Genomic DNA, 21,782 nt, shown 5'->3' with positions numbered 1-21,782 from the left:
AACTCTTTAAAAGATTGCTGTATACTTGCTACTTCCATTTTTTCCTTTCCATTTTCTCTTGAACTCCCTACAATTCAGTTTTAGCTCCTACCTCTCCAACAGAACAGCAGTTATCAAGGTTCTTGAAGACCTCCATGTTTCTGAATTCAATAGTCAATTCATAGTCTTCATCTTACCTGAACTCCGAATGGCATATGACAAATTGATTTTTCCTTCTTCCTTTTAACACTTTAGAATACTACACTTGGCTGGCATTGCTTTTACCTTGATGGCTGCTTCTTAACAATCTCCTTTGCCGGTTCTTCCTCATTTCCCCTCCTGCTTCCCACTGAAGTGCTCTTAACATAGTCTTTCATTCTCTTTCCTTCTTGTAAATGATTAAAAACTCCTTTGATTATCTCATCCAGTCTTGTGATTTTAAATACCATCTCCACATTGGCACAGACCATCAATTGCTCATATGCAAGTTCAAGTTGAAACTGAAGAAAATTAGAACAAGTCCACTAGAGCCAAAGTATGACGTTGAGTATATCCCACTTGAATTTAGAGACCATCGCAAGAACAGATATGATGTGTTGAACACTAATGATCAAAGACCAGATTAGTTGTGGAATGACATCAAACATTGAGAAAGCAAGAGGTCATTAAAAAGGCAGGAAAGAAAGAAAAGACCAAAATGGATGTCAGAAGAGACTCTGAAACTTGCTTTTGAACATCAAGTAGCTAAAGCAAAAGGAAGAAATGATGAAGTAAAAGAACTGAACAGAAGATTTCAAAGGGCAGCTTGAGAAGACAAAGTCAGCACTATAATGACATGTGCAAAGAGCTGGAGACATAAAACCAAAGAGAAGAACACACTTGGCATTTCTCAGCCTAAAAGAACTGAGAAAAAAATTCAAGCCTTGAGTTGCAATAGTGAAGGATTCTATGGGGAAAATATTAAATGATGCAGGAAGCATCAAAACAAGACGGAAGGAATACACACAGTCATTATACCAAAAAGAACTGGTCGACGTCCAACCATTTCAAGAAGTAGTATATAACTGGGAACCGACAGTACTGAAGGAAGAAGTCCAAACTGCACTGAAGTCACTGGCGAAAAACAAGGCTCCAGGAATTGATGGAATATCAATTGAGATGTTTCAACAAACGGATGCAGCACTGGAAGTGCTCACTGGTCTATGCCAAGAAATTTGGAAGACAGCCACCTGGCCAACCGACTTGAAGAGATCCATATTTATGCCTATTCCCAAGAAGGTGATCCAACTGAATGAGGAAATTATCAAACAATATCGTTAATATCACATGCAAGTAAAATTTTGCTGAAGATCATTCAAAAGTGGCTGCAGCAGTATATCGACCAGGAACTGCCCAAAATTCAGGCTGAATTCAGAAGAGGATGTGGAGTCAGGGATATCATTGCTGTTGTCAGATGGTTTTGGACGAAGGCAGAGAATACCAGAAAGATGTTTACCTGTGCTTTATTGACTACGCAAAGGCATTCGACTGTGTGGATCATAACAAATTATGGATAACATTGCAAAGAATGGGAATTCCAGAACACTTGACTGTACTCATGAGGAACCTGTACATAGATCAACAATAGGCAGTTGTTTGAACAGAACGAGGGGATACTGTATGGTTTAATGTCAGGAAAAGTGTGCATCAGGGTCACATCTTTCACCATACCTATTCAATCTGTATGTTGAGCAAATTATCCGAGAAGCTGGACTATATAAAGAACAGGGCATCAGGATTGGTAGAAGACTGATTAACAACTTGTGTTATGCAGATGACACAACCTTGCTTGCCGAAAGTGAAGAGGACTTGATCAAAGACCATAGCCTTCGTTATGGATTGCACCTCAACATAACAACAACAACAAAAAAATCCTCACAACTGGACCAGTAAGCAATATCATGATAAATGGAGAAAAGATTGAACTTGTCGAGGACTTCATTTTACTCGGATCCACAATCAACACCCACGGAAGCAGCAGTCAAGAAATCAAAAGACGCACTGCATTGGGCAAATGTGCTGCAAAAGACCTCTTTGAAGTGTTGAAAAGCAAAGGTGTCATCTTGAAGGCTAAGGTGTGCCTGACTCAAGCCACAGTATTTTCAATTCCATCATATGCATGGGAAAGCTAGACAATGAATAAGAAAGACAGTAGAAGAACTGACACCTTTGAATTGAGGTGTTGGTGAAGAATATTGAATATACCTTGAACCACCAAAAGAATCAACACATCTATCTTGAAAGAATTACAACCAGAATGCTCCTTAGAAGCAAGGACGGTGAGACTACATCTTAAATACTTTGGACATGTTGTCAGGAGAGATCAGTCCCTGGAGAACTGGTAAAGTACAAGGTCAATGAAAAAGAGGAAAACCCTCAACAAGATGGACTGGCACAGTGGCTGCAACAGTGGGCTCAAGGATAACAATTGTGGGCATGGCACAGGACCAAGAAGCGTTTCGTTTTGTTGTGCATAGATTGCCTGAATCAGAATCGACTCAACCACACCTAACAACAACCACCACCACATTGGCAACCACCAAATATATATATAAAGCAGAACTCCAGACTCACATATCAACTGCCTACTCAACATCCTTGCTTGGATGTCTAATAAAAAACCAAAAAACCCACTGCCATCAATTCCGACTCATAGCAACCCTACGGATGTCTAACAGGGCCCTCAAATTTAACATGTCCAAATTTAACATAAGCTTCTAATTTTCTCCCAGATCTGCCCCTTCTCAAGTCCTCACTTCTCAGTAAATGGTAACTCCATTTTTCCATTTGCTCTTTCATATCCCCCATCTGATCTGTCAATAAAGTCTTTTGGCCATAATTTCAACATATCTAGAATCTAGTTTCTCCTGGATTCCGTTAGCTTCCTAACTGGTCTCTTACTGGATTCTGTCCCTCACCCCAATCTATTCTCAGCACAGCAGACAGAATGATCTAAATTATATCATGTGACTTTTTTTGCATAAAACCTTTCGATGGCTTCCCACTTCAGTCAGATTATTAAAAAGTCAAGGTCCTAACAATGGCCGCCTAAAATCAAGGGAGTAGAGTTGCTGTCCCAGTGGGCCTGGAAGGTGGAGCTAAAGCCCCAGGCTGGAGGGGCCTCCACTCCAAATCTGGACTGTGTGGTCAATACCTAGAGTCTAAAGGTCAAGGCCATTGTGTAAATGGTCTCAGAAAACAGAGGATTATTTGCAAAGCCTTGAGGGCTAATGTAATGTGTTCTGCTGACTTGCTTGGTGCCTGTTATTCTTTCTTTTCCTCCAATTTTTCCCATTTGTTTTGTTTTTTTAATGGAAATGTCTAACTTGTGCCTGTTCTGCCACTGTACCTTTGGAAGCAGATAACTCGTATTCCAGATTTCACGGATGAAGAGGAATTTTTGGATTTTGGACTTGGAGTCAGTTTAAGACTTTTGCTATGATATGATGGGGTGAATGTGTCTTACATGTAGCAAGGACATGAATTTTGGGGGGCCAAAGGGTGGAGCGTAATAGATTGAACTGTGTCCCCCCAAAGCATGTATCAACTTGGTTAGGCCATGTGTGATTATCCTCTATTTTGTGACTGTAATTTTATGTTAAAGATTGGGGTGGGATTGTAGCACCCTTACTAAGGTCACATGACTGATCCAATATAAAGGGAGTTTCCCTGCGGTGTGGCTGCACTATGTTTTATCTTATAAGAGATAAAAGGAAAGGGAAGCAAGCAGAGAGTGGGAGAGCTCATAACACCAAGAAAATTGTACTGGGAGCACCCAGAGTCCCTGTGTGGAAAAGATCCTTGTTGGGGGAAGATGAATGAGAAGTCCGACAGAGAGAAAAAGCCTTCCCCTGGAGCTGACACCCTGAATTTGGACTTTTAGCCTACTTTACTGTGAAGAAATAAATTTCTCTTTGTTAAAGCCATCCACTTGTGGTATTGCTGTTCTAGCAGCACTAGATGACTAAGACACGTAGAAACCACCAAAATATCCATCAACAGATGAATGGATAAACAAAATGTGGTATATATGTAGAATGGAATATTACTTAGCCACAAAGAGAAATGAAGTTGTGATGCATGCCACAACATGGGTGAACCCTGAAAATATTATGTTGAGCATAACAAGTCTGTCCCAAAATAACAAGTACTGTATGACTCACTTATATGAAATAAGCAAATACATAAAAATCAAAAATTATTAATGCTTATCAGGTGTGGGAATGAAGCAGAAAGAGGGAGTTGTTGCTTAGGGGGCATTGAGTTTATGTTAATGGTGGTGTAATAATTTTGAAAAGGATAGCGTTAATTGTGGTACAACATGAATAATGTAATCAATGTCACTGATTACATATAGAAATTATGAGTTGGTGAGTATTTTGTTGTGTATATTTTTACCACAATAATAATAAAAAAAGAGTTTAAAAAAAGTGTGCAGAAAGTAAAAAAAAAAACAAAAAAGGCATGGAAAAAACACTGGAAGGAAATATGTCAAACTATTAACAGTAGGTATATTTGGATGGTGGGATTATAGATGACTTCTGTTGACTTCTGTTTTAGTTTCTTTTCTGTGATTTTCCATACTTTACAAATAACATATATTACTCTTATAATCATAAGGAAGTTAAAAAAATTAAAGAAGTTAAAAAATAAAAGCTTTTATTGAGTGTTAACTAAGTACCAAGGCTTGGGAAGCAAGGACTAAAAACATGAAGAATGCAAAATTCTTTCCCTCTGTGGGCTCAGTTCGGCCGGATTATAAACTCCTGCTGTTTGTGGCCTCAGCAACTGGTTCAGTGCCCCCACCTGGGGCTGAGCTCTGTGGAGCTGAAACCCAGGTCAAAGTCATTTTCTCCCATCCAGACCTGGGTGTTTTTACACGTCTGCTGTCACTCTGCCTGAACAGCAGTCACCTCTACCCTACTTTAAGCGAAGCTCATGCTAAGGCAGAAATTACCTTATCACCTATATTATATTTAACAGACAACTGAATGGATTGTAAAAATTGCAAGGATTTGAACTACAACCCTCCCACAGCCTTCCCTGCTACTATGTCCTCGGAAACACCCATTCCATTGTACATAAATAAAAACAACCCTCCTCTTTCTGGTGTATCCCTGATCGTTCTCTCCACCTCTTCAAATTGACAGAGACCTGGCTTCCCTCTGAAGACTCCGCTTTCTCTTGTGGTCTTCTTCCTCAAGTGGAAGCTACTCGTTTTCCAGTCCCATGAACTTCAGCGTGGCAAGGTCTCAGCCCTTTCTTGTTCCTCACTGTGATTTCCAAACCATAACCCCTTCACTCTCATATATAGAAAATGCCTCTGTTGAGGTTTGGACTGTGCCCTTCTAGTTGCTGTTACCATGAATCTGTCCAGTTGTTTATCCACAGTCTGTGAGTTTTCTAGCACCCAGCCTGAGGTACTGGGGACTTCTGTGCTCGGGAGGATGAGTAATCCTACACCTCAGCCTCACAGTGCTTGAACTTTACCTCACTCTACTTTAACCCCCCACTGCCAAGCACACACTTTGGACCCTGTCAGCAGTCTGAATAGCTCCACCTCACTCTAGGACCTCTTGTCTTGGTCCCAACCCTTCATCTCTGACCTGGCATCATTTCCTTTTCCTTCCAGTTCACACCTCATGATCACCTCGATTCGCTTACACTCTTGCCACTTCCTGGTCCTTTTGTTTACAAAACCTAAGTCCAAGCAAGAAAGTAGCCTGGGTGGCACAGTGGTTAAGCATTCACTGCTAACAGAAATGTTGGCACTTTGAACCCAGCCAGTGGCTCAGCAGGAGAAAGACTTGGCAATCTGCTTCCGTAAAGATTACAGCCTAGGAAACGCTATGGGGCAGTTCTTCTCTGTCCTATAGAGTCCTCTGAGTCAGAATCCACTAGACGGCACACAACAACAACAAAGCCCAAAATAAACCAAACCATTTTACTCCCCACTCCTAATCCAGGCTGCTGAATTAAGATGATGGATTGGAGGAATGTCTTACAAGAGATGGAAGAGTGACAAGTGAGTTGAGAGTCTAGCTGTGACTGAAAATGTGAATTTGTAGAGATGTCAATTCACATGGTTATGTGGTTTTCTCTAGTGTGTGTGTGGGAGGGGGAGTGAAATGCGCAAATGGTTGAATTTGGGGCTTTGCACTACAGGTGAACAGTATGAAAAAACAATGAACAGAGAGGATCTGAACGAAGCAAAGTACCATAGTATCCAGACTGGAGAAAAAAGGAGGGGCGTAAAAGCATGGTCCAGTATGCTGTGCCCACAGACCTTCTTTTCCTTCATTTGGAGTGTTGGAAATTCTGGCACAGTGCAAAGAACCAGAGTGTCAAAAGCAGAAGTGACTGCAGGTTGGCCCCTCTAAGGTGGCAGAATGACTGTGGTGGCGAGAAAACCTAAGGAGACTGAGAGCAGCCAGTTGGTAAGGGCCAAGGACTAGATTTCATTTTTCAGGATAATAAAATGTAACATTCATACTTAAGAATGTAGCCTTGGAGGCAGACAGATCACAGCTCTAATTTGCACCTGCCACATACTAACTAAAGCAACTGGGCAAATTACTTACCTTCAGTTTCTTTGCAAAATGAAGATAACAAGACTACCTATCTCATAGACCATCGTGAGGATCAAATAAGGTCATGTGTGTAAAGGGATGGGTGGAGCCCTGGTAGCGCAGTGGTTAAGAGGTCAGGGTGCTAACCAAAACGGTCAGCAGTTTGAATCCACCAGCCACTCCTTAGAAACCCTATGGGGCAGTTCTACCCTGCCCTACAGGGTTGCTATGAAATGGCAATGGGTTGGTTTTTATGTAAAAGGATTAGCAAAGTGCCTGGTGTGTAATTAATGCTCCATGTTACTTCCATAGTACAACAAATTTGGACTATTGTTTCTTTTATTACTGTACTGTAATAATAAAGTAGCAGAGCTGATCAATACTTGCCCAACCAAAAAACCAAACCCGTTTCTGTCAACTTCATTCCAACTCTTGGCGACCCCATGTGTGTCAGAGTAGAATTGTGCTCCACAGGGTCTTCAATGGCTGATTTTTTGGAAAGCTCAACAGGACTTTTTTCCAAGATGTTTCTGGGTAGACTCAAACCTGCAGCTTTTTGGTTAGCAGCCAAGCACGTTAACTGTACCACCCAGGGACTCCGATACTTGTCCAGGGCTTTCTAATTTTCACCCTAACCTGGCATCTAGCCCAGAAGAACACATTAAGATAAACAATAACTTACATTATCCCAATTTAACTCAGTCAAAACCTCACCTCTTCCTATGGAATCTTACTGTAAGATGACTGTTTCTCAGAGGGAGGCCTATGCGTTCCTATGTATCTTCTTTCTTAGGTGATCTTGTCCAGACCCATGGCTTTAAATAAATGTGGAAAACCCTCTCATTTATATCTCATCCTGACCTGTTCTATGACCTTCAGACTCATATATCCAACTATCTATTTGACAGTATACTTGCATATCTAACAGACATCCCAAACCTATATTCAAAATAAAACTCTTAATTTCTGGACCCCTTACCCCCATCCCACCCAACCTCCCCATTTCAAATACTGGCACTATAAGCCATGAAGTTGCTTAGGCCAAAAGTCCAGAAGTCACCCTTTATTTTCATTCCTTATCCCCATAGCCAACAGAAAGTCTTGTCGCCTTTTGCTTCCAAAATGTATTTGGAATTCAATCCATGTTTCTCTTTTATAGCTACCATTCTGGTTCAGGCCAGTAGGAAGTGATAGCTTCCTAATCGGTCAATCTGTTTTCACTCTTGTCCTCGACAGTCTCTTCTACACACAGCAGACACAATGCCCCTTTTATGACAAAAATAAGACGTTAGCCTTTCTCTTCTTAAAAATATCGTGATAGTTTCTCCTTGCAACTAGAATAAAATTCAAACTCCTTACCACTGTTTACAAGGCTGTAGATTATCTGGCCTCCACATAATCCGGTCCCTGCCAACATCTCTGACCTATGTTCCATCACTAATCACTTTGATCACTATGTTCCAGTCACACTGGAGCTCAAATACCTGGGGTGCATGGCCTTACTTCACAGCCTTTGCACTTTCTGCTCTTCTGCTTGGTACACTCTCTTCCCAGATCTTCAAATGATAGGTTCCTTCTCATCTTTTACATCTCAGCTCAGACAGCACCTTCTCATAAAAGTATTCACTTATCATTCAATCTAAAGTAGCCACCACTGACTATTGCTCTTTATACCATCATCCTTTTATTTTCTTCTTGGCACTTAACACTATTTGAAATTCATAAGTATTTTTACAAGTTTATTGTCTGCCTCTCCAGCCCAACTAAAATATGAGCTCCATGAGAATAGGTACCTTGACTCTTTCATCAATTCCCAGCACCCAGAACAGTGTTTGACACATAACGGCATATTCAGTATTTGACGAAGAAATAAATTAATGACTTGCTATGTTATGTACCCTCAATGAGATGGACTGACAGTAGCTACAACAATGAGCTCAAATATGATTGTGAGGATGGTGCAGGACTGGGCAGTGTTTCGGTCTGCTGTACTTAGGGTCGCTATGAGTCAGAACTGACTTGACAGCACCTATCAATAACAACCTTATGTAAGGCTTTTGGGAAAACTCATACTCCTAACATTAGCGCTCACCAATGCCTTTTCCATCTATTCTGGAATGTGATAACCCATCTTTAAAATGTAAGCAGCATACTCACATCTCATTTTCTGCAGGTATCCCCTGAAGGGAATGACTTTCTGTTCCTACTGCCACTAATGGGATAGCCCCATTGCCACTAATTAAACAATTTGCAATATATAATTATTCATATGGAATTTTAAAACTGTCCTGTATCTCTTGAAACCAAACTGTGGTTTTCACATTGGAAATTACACTCATCTAGAGACAAAGTCTGGACATCTAAGTCCTTAAAAATTGTTCAAAGTATTTGACTGTATCATTTTTCTAGTCAGCTCAATGTTTCAAGACCCATTCTCTTCATGGTTAGTTACCTATCTGTCCAGCCCAAAATGGACTGGAGTGAAAATTCAGGATCAAAATAACAGTACAAGTGTGATTTCTCTGGCCCTTCTACTGCACCTAGGAGTCCCCGGGTGGTGCAAAAGTTTAATACAGTCAGCTGCTAACCTAAATGTTGGAGGTTCAAGTCTACCCAGGGGGCCTTGGAAGAAAGCCCTAGTGATCCAGTTCCAAAAAATCAGCCATTGACGACTTCCGGCCAACATGGCACCATAGCAGAAGCTCCATGCCGTCCCTCCACAGTAAAGACCCGAAAAACTAAGTAAAACAGAGACAAACGTCAGTCTTGGAACCCAAAGTGTCAAATTAAGAGAACGAGAACTCTGCCAAGCACCGAATGAAATAAGAAACTGGCAGAGAACAGAGAGTGTGGAGAGATACGTGCAGAGGTCCCCTATCAGCTAACGCAGCATGGATTCACCATCTTGGACTCCTGCCAGAGACAGGCAGACAGGGAGCATGGGAAAGCAGCTTCATGGAGCTCCCTGCAGGAGAGAGAGCACCCAGTAACCAGAGATACACGTTTTCCCACCCACGCCCCACCCTCTCCCTGCTACTCTGCCTCTTCGCCTCATGGCTGGCTGTGGTGGGCTGGCTGGCTGGGAAGTGCATTTGCGCCATCCACATCAGAGATCAGCAGACAGGGAGTAGGCAAAAGCAGCTCCATGAAGCTCCCAGCAAGAGACATAACACCCAGTAACCAGCAATATACACTTTCCTAACCCCTATTTTCTCCCTCCTCCCTTGGCCTTCTCTGCTTCCTGTTGGCCAGTCTCTTGGCCCGAAGGTAACTGTTTCGTGCCCGGGCTGCTTGGATTCACCCCATCCACACTGGCTGGCTACTTGAATGCCATATTTTTGTTGTTGGTGTTGCTTTTTTCCGCTTCTTTTGTTTTCTTCTGTGCCTCCCACCACCTCCCCCTCCTTCCTCTTGAACACCTGGCTCTGTGCACCATCTTTGCTTCTTCTTGAAAGGCTGTGAAGTGCTGTTAGTCTGGGGAACCACTCCCCCAAGCCCACAACACCATGCTGATAGGACACCTGAGGCTTTTTTTTCTTTTGCTTTGCTTTGTTCTGTTTTATTTGCTTTCTTTTTCTTTTCATGGCTTGGGAGGCCCTTCTAGCTGGGCTGTACTGCACAGCTTAGGAGCCACTTCCCTAATCTGCACAGCTGTGTAGATGGGATCTTTGGGAGCATTTCTTTATTCTTCTCTCTCTCTCTTTTTTCCTCTCCATCTCTCTTTATTTCTCGGTTCTCGTCTCTCTATATTTACCTTCTTTTCCTGTCTCCTGAATACCTAGCACTGTAACATCTATAAAAACATCTATACTCCTCTAAAAAAGAAAAACCAAACCCAGTGCCATCGAGTCGATTCCAACTCATAGCGACCCTATAGGACAGAGTAGAACTGCCTCATAGAGTTTCCAAGAAGCACCTGGCAGATTTGAACTGCCGACCCTTTGGTTAGCAGCTGTAGCACTTAATCACTACGCCACCAGGGTTCCCCCTAGCCAGGCCATATTGTGCAGCCTGGGAGCCATTGCCCTGGTTTTTTGCAACCACACCAGTCGGAGCCCTGGGGCATTTTCTTTTCTTTCTCTTTTTTCTTCCAAATTTTTATCTAGTTATTCCCCCCTGCCCCATTTTTCCCCATTTCTTGGCTTCGCATCTCTCCACTCCAATGGCAAGCTCCCTTAGCACTCTTTTTCTTTGTTTGTTTTGGCTCCTGCTTCTCTCTTCTCTTTCCTACACCTGTATTAACTCCACACAACAAAACCTCCCCCCCTCCTTTCTGCCTACCTGCACTGTGCGTGGGACATCACACGCCCCAAGCAGCACAAGCACAGCCTACCAGAACCTGCCCAGCACTGATTCCAGTCTACCCTGTTGGCCCTAGTATGTGCCACAAACAACCCATCCCAGCCCCACCCCTTCAGCTGGACCTGCCCTGCTGCACCATAGCTGACTGACTGGCACTGCCCATTGGACAAGGAGGTAAAAAGTATTGTGACCACAGATGAGTAAACAACAAAGAATGTGCAGCCCGTCTGCTCAGACATAACCAAATAAAACAGAAAAGCAGGACAAATCAAACAGACTGACAATCAATAAATGAAGAAATTAAATACTGAATGTCCCGAAGAGAGCAGACAATACCAAAACATAAAAAAAAAAAAGGAGAGGATGGTTCCAGTAGGCATCCAAAATAAAACACCATATAACTTCCTAACAGAAGAAAAGACACAAGAACTACCTGATAGGGAATTCAGATCTCTAATGTACAGAGCTATCCAAGAGTTGGAACAAAAAGCAGACAAAAATGAGGGAAAAGGGGCAAATTCATGGAAAAGGCAAACAAATTCATGGAAAATACAAACCAACAAATGGAAGAATTCAGGAAAATAACACAGGTACAAAATGTCAAAATGAATTCACAACTAAAAATCATACAAAAACAACAATTAGAAATCCAAAAGATAAACAAGATTTCAGAAGTGGACAGTGTCCTACATAGAAGAGCTAAAGAGCAGGTTTGAAACAATGGAAGACAGGACCAGCAAAATAGAAGAAAAGCACTTGGATACAACTCTGTTTGAGGAAAAATCAGAAAAAAAGAATGAAGAAAAATGAAGAAACCCTGAGAATTATGTGGGAAACAATCAAAATTAAAAATTCACAAGTGATCTTTGTTTCAGAATAGGGAGAGAAAATGGAAAACACAGAGAGGATCATTGAAGAGTTGCTGACAGAAAACTTCCATAATATCATGAAAGGTGAAAAGTTGACCATCCAAGAAGCTCAACGAACCCCATACAGGATAGGCCCCAAAAGAAAATCATCAAGGCATATCATAATCACACTTGCTAAAACCAAAGACAAAGAAAAAATCCTGAGAGCAGCTCAAGAAAAACAAAAAGTCACATATGAAGGAGAAATAATAAGACTAAACTCTGATTATCTGGCAGAAACCATGCAGGCAAGAAAGCAATGGGATGATATATATAAAACATTGGAAGAAAAATATTGCCAACCAAGAATAATATATCCTACAAAATTCTCTTTCAAATCTGATGGTGAAATTAGGACATTTCCAGATAAACAGAAATTAAGGGAATATGTAAAAAACAAACCACACTTACAAGAACTGTTAAAGGGAGCCCTTTAGTCTGAGAACAAATAACATCAGATAACAGCCTGAATCTAGGATTCAAGATTGTACCAACCAGATACCAACCTAGGAAATGAACTCTCAAGGACAATCCAAAACCAAAAGAATTGCAACAGGGAACTAGAGAGGTTAATCTGTAAATGAAAACAACATCAGAACAATAAAAGAGGGAATAAATGGTATAGGTATACAACTTTCTAATGGAGAGGAAGGCAAGGCGATACCAAGTAATAATAATAAAAAAAAGATATGGGTAAATTTCAAGGTAACCACAAAGAAAGTTAACCTACTCATCAAAATAAAGAAGAAAGTCTCAATAAAAACAAAAGAAATGAAAAAGAAATCCAGAAACAAAACGAACTCAGCACAGGAGAGTAAGAGGAACAAAGAAAATGTCAGCAGCACAAAAAGAACACTACAAAATGACAGCAATAAACTTACACTTATCAATAATTACACTGCATGTAAATGGCCTAAATGCACCCATAAAGAGACAGAGAGTAACAGAATGAATTAAAAAAACAGGATCCATCAATAATGCTCTCCACAAGAGACACACCTTAGAAACAAAGGTGTAACTTTATTAAAAGGCAAAGGATGGAAAGAAATGTATCAAGCAAATAACTACCAAAAAAGAGGAGTGGCAATACTAATCTCAAATAAAATAGACTTTGAAACAAAATCCACCATAAAAGACAAAAAAGGGCACTATATAATTATTAAAGGAACAATCCATCAGGAAGACTTAACCATAATAAACATCTACGTACCCAAAGACAGGGCTCCAAAGTACATAAAACAAACTCTACAGTGCTGAAAAGAGAAATTGACAGTTCCACAATAATAGTAGGAAACTTCAACACACCACTCTCGGTAAATGACAAAACATCTAGAAAGAAACTAAACAAAGATACAGAAGAGCTAAAGGGTCAAATCAGTCAACTTGTCCTAATAGACATACACAAAACACTCCACCCAACAGCTGTAAAGTACACATTCTTTTCCAACGCACATGGCACGTTCTCCAGAATAGACCACGTCTTAGGCCACAGAGCAACCCTCAACCAAATCCAAAACATTGAGATAATACAAAGTATCTTCTCTGACCACATTGCCATCAAAGTACAAATTAACAACAGGAAGAATAAGAAAAAAAAATCAATTACATGGAAACTGAATAATGCCCTCCTTAAAAACCACTGGGTAAGAGAAGAAATCAGAGACAGAATAAAAAAAATTCCTACAATGAAAACACATCATACCAAAACCTTTGGGACACAGCAGAGGCAGTGCTCAGAGGTCAGTTTATAGCAATAGATGTACACATAAAAAAGAAAGGGTCAAAATCAAAACATTAGCTATACAATTTGAACAGACAGAAAGAACAGCAAAAGAAGCACATAGCCACCAGAAGAAAGGAAATAATAAAGATCAGAACAGAAATAAATGAAATAGAGAATAGAAAAACAATAGAAAGAATTAACAAAGCCAAAAGTTGGTTCCTTGGAAGGATCAACAAAATCAACAAACCACTGGAAAACTGATGAAAGAAAAACACAAGAGAACGCAAATAACCCAAATAAGAAATGAAATGAGGGACATTACAACAGATCCAATAGAAATAAAAAGGATCGTAACAGAGTATTATGAAAAACTATACTGCAAAAATTTGAAAACCTAAATCAACAAATTTCTAGAAACACACTACCTACCCAAACTAACAAAAATAATGTTGAAAATCTGAACAGATCTAGAACAAGAGATTGAAAAGATTAAAAAAAAAAAAAAAACTCCCAACAAAAAAAAACCTGGGTACAGATGGCTTCACTGGAGAACTCTAGCAAATATTCAGAGAACAGCTTACACCAATACTATTCAAACTATTTCAGAACATAGAAAAGGAAACGATAATGCCGAATTCGTTCTATGAAGCCAGCATAACCCTGATACCAAAACCAGGCAAAGACACCACAAAAAATGAAAATTACAGGCCAATATCTCTCCTGAATGTAGATGAAAAAACTCGACAAAATTCTAGCCAATAGTATTTAGTATTATCAAAAAAATAATGCACCACAACCAAGTAGGATTCATATCAGGTATGCAAGGCTGGTTCAACATTAGAAAACCAATCAATGTAATCCGCCACATAAATAAAAGGAATGAAAAGAATCGCATTCAACAAAGTCCAACACCCATTCCTGAAAAAACTATTAATAAAATAGGCATAGAAGGGAAAATTCTCAACATAATAAAGGGCATCTATGCAATACCAATGGCCAACATCATTCTTAATGCAGACAGACTGAAAACATTCCCCTTGAGAACAGAAACAAGACAAGGATGCCTTTTATCACCAATCCTATTTAACATTGTGCTGGAAGTTCTAGCTGGAGCAATAAGGCAAGAAAAAGAAATAAAGGGCATTCAAACTGGTAATGAAGAGGTTAAACTGTCCCTATTTGTGGATGGTATGACGCTATACATAGAAAACACAAAAGACTCCACAACACAACTATCAGAGTTAATAGAAAGATTCAGCAGACATCAGGATACAAGATGTTGTCGAGTCGGTTTTGACTCATAGTGACCCCATGCACAACAGAATGAAACACTGCCCAGTCTTGAGCCATCCTCACAATCATTGTTATGCTTGAGCTCATTGTTGCAGCCACTGTGTAAATCCACCTTGTTGAGGGTCTACCTCTTTTCCGCTGAGCCTGTACTCTGCCAAGCATGATGTCCTTCTCCAGGACTCATCCCTCCTGACAACATGTCCAAAGTATGTAAGACACAGTGTCGCCATCCTTGCTTCTAAGGAGCATTCTGGTCACACTTCCTCCAAGACAGATTTGTTCGTTCTTTTGGCAGTCCATGGTAAATTCAATATTCTTCACCAACACCACAATTCAAAGGCGTCAATTCTTCTTCAGTCTTCCTTATTCATTGTCCAGCTTTCACATGCATATGATGCGATTGAAAATACCATGGCTTGGGTCAGGTGCACCTTAGTCTTCAAGGTGACATCTTTGCTCTTCAACACTTTAAAGAGGTCCTTTGCAGCAGATTTACCCAATGCAATGCATCTTTTGATTTCCGGACTGCTGCTTCCATGGCTGTTGATTGTGGATCCAAGTCAAATGAAATCCTTGACAACTTCAATCTTTTCTCCATTTATCATGATGTTGCTCATTGGTCCAGTTGTGAGGATTTTTGTTTTCTTTATGTTGAGGTGCAATCCATACTGGAGGCTGTGGTCTTTGATCTTCATTAGTAAGTGCTTCAAGTCCTCTTCACTTTCAGCAAGCAAGGTTGTGTCATCTGCATAACGCAGGTTGTTAATGAGTCTTCCTCCAATCCTGATGCCCCGTACTTCTTCATATAGTCCAGCTTCTCAGATTATTTGCTCAGCATACAGACTGAATAGGTATGGTGAAAGAATACAACCCTGCCGCATACCTTTCCTGACTTCAAATGAATCAGTATCCCCTTGTTCTGTCCGAACAACCGTCTCTTGATGTATGTAAAGGTTCCTCATGAGCACAATTAAGTGTTTTGGAATTCCCATTCTTTGCAATGTTATCCATAGTTTGTTATGATCCACACAGTCGAATGCCTTTGCATAGTCAATAAAACACAGGTAAATATCCTTCTGGTATTCTCTGCTTTCATACTAAAATCAGTTGGATTCCTTTACACCAATAAAGAGAATTATGAAAAGGAAATCAGGAAAACAATACCATTTATAATAGCCCTAAAAAAATAGAATACTTAGGAATAAATATAACCAGGGATGTAAAGGATTTATACAAAGAAAACTACAAAACACTACTGCAAGAAACCAAAAAAGATCTAAATAAAAAGAAAAACATACCATGCTTATGGATAGGTAGACTCATCAACACTGTGAAAATGACAATTCTACCCAAAGCAATTTACAAATACAATGCAATCCTGATCCAAATACCAACAACATTCTTTAAAGAGATGGAAAAACTTACCATTAACTTTATATGGAAAGGGAAGAAGCCCTGAATAAGTAAAGCACTACTGAAGAAGAAGAATAAAGTAGGAGGACTCACACTACCTGACCTTAGAACCTACAACACAGCTATGGTAGTCAAAACAGCCTGCTACTGGTACATTGACCAATGGAACAGAATTGAGAATCCAGATGGAAGTCCATCCACCTATGGTCACCTGATCTTCAACAAAGGCCCAAAGTCCATCAAATGGGGAAAAGACAGTACAGTCTTTTTTTAAAAAACGGCGCTGGCAAACCTGGATGTCCATCAGCAAAAAATTGAAACAGGACCCATACCTCACACCATATACAAAAACTAACTCAAAATGGATCAAAGACCTAAATACAAAGCCAAAACCATGAAGTTACTAGGAAAAAAAATAGGATCAATGCTAGAAGCCCTAATATATGGCATTTACAGGATACAAACCACAATCAACAACACAAAAACTCCAGAAGATAAGCTAGATAAATGGGATCTTTTAAAAAATTAAACACTTATGCTCATCAAAAGACTTCACCAAAAGAGTAAAAAGAGAACCTACAGGCTTGGGGGGGTGGGGGGGGGCGGGAATTGGCTATCACACATCAGACAAAAGTCTAATCTCTAAAATTACAAGAAAATCCAACCCCTCTACAACAAAAAGAAAAATAATCCAATTAAAAAATGGGCAAAGAAAATGAACAGACACTTCACCAAAGAAGACTTTCAAGTGGGCAACAGACACATGAGGAAATGCTCACAATCACTAGTCATTGGAGAAGTGCAAATCAAAATCCCAAAGAGATACCATTTCACCCTCGCGTTATTGGCATGAATCAAAAAAACAGGAAATAACAATTATTGGAGAGGGTGCGAGGAGATTGGAACTCTTATGCTCTGCTGATGGAAATGCAAAAGGATACAACCATTTTTGGAAAATGATACGACGCTTCCTTAGAAAGCTAGAAATAGAAATACCATATGATCCAGCAATCCCACTCCTAGGAATATATCCTAGAGAAATAAGAGTCATCACATGTATAGACATATGCAAACCCATGAAGCATTGTTCACAATAGCTAAAAGATGGAATCAACCTAGACACCCATCAAATGATGAATGGATAAAGGAACTGTACACACACACAATGGAGTATTACACAATGATAAAGAACAATGATGAACCTGTGAAGCTTCTCATATCGCGGATGAGTCTGTAGGACATTATGCTGCATGAAATAAGTCAATCACAAAAGGACAAATGTCATATGAGACTATTACTGCAAAAACTCATGAAAAGGTTTATGCACAAAAAGGAACAATCTTCAATGGTTACGAGGGGGGGGGCGGAAATGGAAAAACACTAAATAGACAATAGGTAAGTGGTAACTTTGGTGAAGGGTAAGATATTACATATTATTGAGGAAGCCAGCACAACTTGTACCAGGCAAGATCATGGAAGCTCCATAGACACATTCAAACACCTTGAGGGACCAAATTGCTGGGCTGAGGGCTGTGGGGACCATGGTCTCAGGGAACACATGACTCGATTGGCATAACATAGTTTATAAAGAAAATGTTTTACATTCTACTGTGGTGAATAGCATCTGGGGTCTTAAAAACGTGTGAGTGGCCATCTAGGTTCCTCCACTGGTCTCACCCCTTTGGGAACAAGGAATAATGAAGAAAACTAAAGATACAAGGGAAAGATTAGTTCAAAGAACAAATGAACCACATCTACCATGGCCTCCACCAGTCTGAGTCCAGTACAACTAGATGGTGCCCGGCTACCACCACTGACTGCTCTGACAAGGATCACAATAGAGGGTCCCAGACAGACCTGGATAAAAATGTAGAACAAAATTTTAACCCAAAAACAAAGACCAGACTTGCTGGCCTGACAGAAACTGGAGAAACCCTGAGAGTATGGCCCTCAGACACCCTTTTGGCTCAGTAATGAAGTCACTCCTGAGGTTCACCCTTCAGCCAAAGATTGGACAGGCACCTAAAACAAAATGAGACTAAAGGTGCACACCAGTCCAGAGGCAAGGACTAGAAGGCAGGAGGGAACAGGAAAGCTGGTAACAGGGAACCCAAGGTTGAGGAGGAAGAGTGTTGACAGGTCGTGGGGTTTTTAACCAGTGTCAGAACCCAATATGTATACTATTTTATGAGAAACTAGTTTGTTCTGTAAACCTTCATCTAAAGTACAATAAAAAAAAGAAACAATTACAAATTAAAAAAAAAATTAGTCATTGAAAACCCTGTGAAGCAAATGGGGTCACCATGAGTTGGAATCGATGGCAACTGGCTTGGGTTTTTTTGCTTTCTATTGTGCAACCCTAAGCTCCTTCAAAGTCTAACCTTCAACCACATTCAGGCCATTATGTGCTCTAATTTATTGAGATATGTCTTCAATGAAGGGCCTGGAGAACAGCACAAAAGTGCTGCATATCCACTGATGACTGAAGTCCTGCCATGCCAGGCTGGGCTGCAGCTTCCTTGTGCCCCCATCATCAGTATACGTCAGGGTGATGACAAGCCACTTGGGATGTTGTCTGATGAAATGGATAGACTCCTGTTCCACCACTTTTGGGGCATGCTCTGATGTTCTGGGCCAAGACAAATAATGCCTCACAGAGATTTTAGCAAAAATAGCTATTTCTGATTTTACTCAAGGTCTCTTTTCTGTAAAACTCATATACCAATCTGTGGAATCAAGAGCAGAGGCTGGTAGTCAGAAAGAAGACAGTCTACACTTTGATGCTGAAGGTGTAATATTCGACCACACCTGGACCCTCTACTCTCTTTTCTGAAAAAAGGAGTTCCTTCTCAGGAGTTTTCCCTTCCTCAGGCAAGTAACTGCTGGTTGCTCCAGCCCAAAGGACCCCCAGACATGTCCAAATCCATGGAGAACACATAGTTCTCAAGGTGCCTCTTTAGGGTCAATAACTGAAATAAAGTTAACACTCATACCTAGTATTGTTTTACACTTAATGTGTGTTAGGCACTGAGCTGAGCATTTTATATTCATTAATTTATGAGTAGGGACTACTATCATTCCAGGAAACCAAGTTTGAAAAGCTTTAAAAACTTGCCCAAACCACTCTTATTCAACATTGTGCTGGAAATCCTAGCTACAACAATAAGGCAAGAAATAAAGGGCATCCAAATTGGTAAAGAAGAGGTAAAACTATCCCTATTCACAGATGATATGATCTTATACACAGAAAATTCCAAAGGATCCACAAGAAAGCTACTGGAACGAATAGAAGACTTCAGCAAAGTAGTGGGACACTAAATTAACATACAAAAATCAGTTGGATTCTTCTACACCAACAAAGAGAACTTCAAAAAAGTAAGTCATCAAATCAACACCATTCACAATAGCCCTAAGAAGATTAAGTACTTAGGAATAAATACAACCAAGGACATAAAAGAACAATACAATGAAAATTATAAAACACTACTTCAAGAAACCAAAAGAGACCTACATAAGTGGAAAAACATACCACACTCATGGATAGGAAGACTCAACATTATGAAAATGTCACTTCTACCCAAAGTAATCTATAGATACAATGCAGACCTGATCCAAGTTCCAACAGCATTCTTTAATGAGATGGAGAAACAAATCACCAATTTCATATGGAAAGGGAAGAGGCCCAGGAAATATAAAGCACTACTGAAGAAGAACAAAGTGGGAGGCCTCACATTACCAGATTTTAGAACCTATTATACACTCACCATTGTCTGATATAGTGCTGGAAGATGAGCTCCCCAGGTTGGAAGGCACTCAAAAGATGACTGGGGAAGAGCTGCCTCCTTGAAGTAAAGTCGACCTTAATGACGTGGATGGAGTAAAGCTTCTGGGACCTTCATTTGCTGATGTGGCACGACTCAAAATGAGAAGAAACAGCTGCAAACATCCATTAATAATCAGAACCTGGAATGTACAAGGTATGAATCTAGGAAAATTGGAAATCATCAAAAATGAAATGGAAAGCATAAACATCGATATCCTAGGCATTAATGAGCTGCAATGGACTGGTATTGGCCATTTTGAATCGGACAATCATATAGTCTACTATGCTGGGAATGACAACTTGAAGAGGAATGGTGTTGCATTCATCGTCAAAAAGAACGTTTCAAAATCTATCCTGAAGTACAACACTGTCAGTGATAGGATAATATCCATATGCCTACAAGGAAGACCAGTTAATACAACTATTATTCAAATTTATGCACCAACCACTAGGGCCAAAGATGAAGAAATAGAAGATTTTTATCAGCTGCTGCAGTCTGAAATTGATTGAACATGCAATCAAGATGCATTGATAATTACTGGTGATTGGAATGCAAAAGTTTGAAACAAAGAAGAAGGATCAGTAGTTGGAAAATACGGCCTTGGTGATAGAAGCAATGCCGGAGATCAAATGATAGAATTTTGCAAGACCAACGACTTCTTCATTGCAAATACCTTCTTTCACCAACATAAACAGCGACTATACACGTGGACCTCACCAGATGGAACAGACAGAAATCAAATTGACTACATCTGTGGAAAGAGACAATGGAAAAGCTCAATATCGTCAGTCAGAACAGGGCCAGGGGCTGACTGTGGAACAGACCATCAATTGCTCATATGCAAGTTCAAGCTGAAACTGAAGAAAATCTGAACAAGTCCACGAGAGCCAAAATTATGACCTTGAGTATATTCCACCTGAATTTAGAGACCATCTGAAGAACAGATTTGACGCACTGAACACTAGTGACCGAAGACCAGACGAGTTGTGGAATGACATCAAGGACATCATCCATGCAGAAAGCAAGAGGTCACTGAAAAGACAGGAAAGAAAGAAAAGACCAACATGGATGTCAGAGGAGACTCTGAAACTTGCTCTTGAGCATCGAGCAGCTAAAGCAAAAGGAAGGATTGATGAAGTAAAAGAGCTGAACAGAAGATTCAAAGGGCCTCTCGAGAAGACAAAGTAAAGTATTATAACAACGTGTGCATAGAGCTGGAGATGGAAAATCAAAAGGGAAGAACACACTCGGCATTTCTCAAGCTGAAACAATTGAAGAAAAATTCAAGCCTCGAGTTGCAATAGTGAAGGATTCCGTGGGGAAAATATTAAATGATGCAGGAAGCATCAAAAGAAGATGGAAGGAATACACAGAGTCGTTATACCAAAAAGAATAGTCGATATTCAACCATTTCAAGAGGTGGCATATGATCAGGAACCGATGGTACTGAAGAAAGAAGTCCAAGCTGCTCTGAAGGCATTGGAGAAAAACAAGGCTCCAGGAATTGATGGAATATCAATTGAGATGTTTCAACAAACAGATGCAGCGCTGAAGGTGCTCAATCGTCTATGCCAAGAAATATGGAAGACAGCTTCCTGGCCAACTGACTGGAAGAGATCCATATTCATGCCTATTCCCAAGAAAGGTGATCCAACCGAATGTGGAAATTATAGAACAATATTGTTAATATCACACACAAGCAAAATTTTGCTGAAGATCATTCAAAAATGGC

This window comes from Loxodonta africana, chromosome 2 (assembly GCF_030014295.1).
Source record: "Loxodonta africana isolate mLoxAfr1 chromosome 2, mLoxAfr1.hap2, whole genome shotgun sequence".
Taxonomy (NCBI): Eukaryota; Metazoa; Chordata; class Mammalia; order Proboscidea; family Elephantidae; genus Loxodonta; species Loxodonta africana.
Note: the sequence above shows the minus strand (reverse complement) of the source record.